The sequence below is a fragment of the Bison bison genome, unplaced genomic scaffold, assembly GCF_000754665.1.
Source record: "Bison bison bison isolate TAMUID 2011002044 unplaced genomic scaffold, Bison_UMD1.0 scf7180017864524, whole genome shotgun sequence".
Classification (NCBI taxonomy): Eukaryota; Metazoa; Chordata; class Mammalia; order Artiodactyla; family Bovidae; genus Bison; species Bison bison.
In genome coordinates, this window is record NW_011495075.1 from 1,775,478 (window position 1) to 1,775,809 (window position 332).

Sequence of the window (332 nt, forward strand, 5' to 3'; positions counted from 1 at the left end):
TTGGTGGGAATACAAACTAGTACAGCTACTATGGAGAACAGTGTGGAGATTCCTTAAAAAACTGGAAATAGAACTGCCTTATGATCCAGCAATCCCACTGCTGGGCATACACACTGAGGAAACCAGAAGGGAAAGAGACACGTGTACCCCAATGTTCATCGCAGCACTGTTTATAATAGCCAGGACATGGAAGCAACCTAGATGCCCATCAGCAGATGAATGGATAAGAAAGCTGTGGTACATATACACAATGGAGTATTACTCAGCCATTAAAAAGAATACATTTGAATCTGTTCTAATGAGATGGATGAAACTGGAACCTATAATAAGAG